The sequence below is a fragment of the Epinephelus moara genome, chromosome 21, assembly GCF_006386435.1.
Source record: "Epinephelus moara isolate mb chromosome 21, YSFRI_EMoa_1.0, whole genome shotgun sequence".
NCBI classification, from domain to species: Eukaryota; Metazoa; Chordata; class Actinopteri; order Perciformes; family Serranidae; genus Epinephelus; species Epinephelus moara.
The window spans coordinates 20,681,500-20,682,957 of record NC_065526.1 but is presented as its reverse complement, the minus strand read 5'-3'; positions in this window follow the sequence as shown (position 1 = coordinate 20,682,957).

The following is a 1,458-nucleotide window of genomic DNA, read 5'->3' as shown; positions in this document are numbered from 1 at the left end:
TCATCAGTCGGAGACCCCTCAGTCAACTGAGATTGCTCCATGTTGAGCGGTTTTGGTTGTTTTTTTGCTCATCAGTGTGCTGTGCAGTGTAGTTCTGGGGATGTTTTGGTCCGCAGCTTTTGCTGTAGAATGAGCGCTCTTGAATTTCATGCTGCTCTTTGGTACAGACAGCTGCAGGAGTGATGCAGCGGCACAGAGGAGGAGAAACTTTCCATCATAAGGCTCTGAGATAACATGATCTTTTCCCTTCTGCTTAGAAGTGATGAATTTACAGCTCACGCATGCTTAATATGACACAGTCTCTTTTTTTTGTTTGATATTTAGAGTCGGCAAAAAATGTTGCACATTTCTGATCTGTCATTAGGATAGTTAGCTTGTTCACTGAACGTCCTGCCTTGTTCAAACTTTGAAAACTTTACATATATATATATATATATATATATATATATATATATATATACATCGTTATCTGCTGTAAGACATTTTTGTGAAGTTTTGTCATAATTCAATTCGATTCAATTTTATTTATCAAGCCCAATATCTCAAATCACAATTTGCCTAAGAGGGCTTTACAGCATACATCCCTCTGACAGCAGATAAGGAATAGATGCAAGGTTCGGATAGATGAAAGGTCACAGTGACCTTGACCTATAACCACCAAAATCTAATAAGTTCATTGTTGAGTCCAAGGGGACTTTTGTGCCAAATTTGAAGAAGTTCCCTCAAGGTGGTCTTGACATATCACATTCATGAGAATGGGACGGACAAGGTCACAGTGATTTTGACCTTTGGCCTGTGAGCACCAAAATATAATGAATTAATTGTTGAGTCCAAGTGGACGTTTGTGCCAAAAGTTCCCTGTTCTTGAGATATCATGTTCTTGAGAATGAGATGGACAAGGTCACGGTGACCTTAACCTTTGACCTGTGACCACCAAAATCTAATCATTTCATTCTTGAGTCCAAGTCCAAATTTGTACAAAATTTGAAGAAATTCCGTCAAGATGTTCTTGAGATATTCCATTCATGAGAATGAGACGGACAAGGTCACAGTTATTTTGACCTTTGAACTGTGACTGCCAACATCTAATCAATTCATTGTTGAGTCCAAGTGGATGTTTGTGCCAAATTTAAAGACGTTCCTTCAAGGTGTTCTTGAGACATCGTGCTCACGAGAATGGGACAGACGGGCGGTTACAGATGGATGAATGGACAACTCAGAGACCCGATGCCTCCTGCTACAGCTATTGCCGCATAAAAAAAATTGATGTCACACCCCAGCAGCCCCTCCTCTGATAAATAAAGAACAGTCCCTTATACAGTCCAAACATGCTGACGATTTCCGTCAATTTAAACAAAATGAAAATGTTACATGTTTAAATGCAGACAAGCAAACAGCAACACCTCCGTTTTAGTCTCCTCTACGTACTGCAACAAAACATATCGGCAAACATTGTGA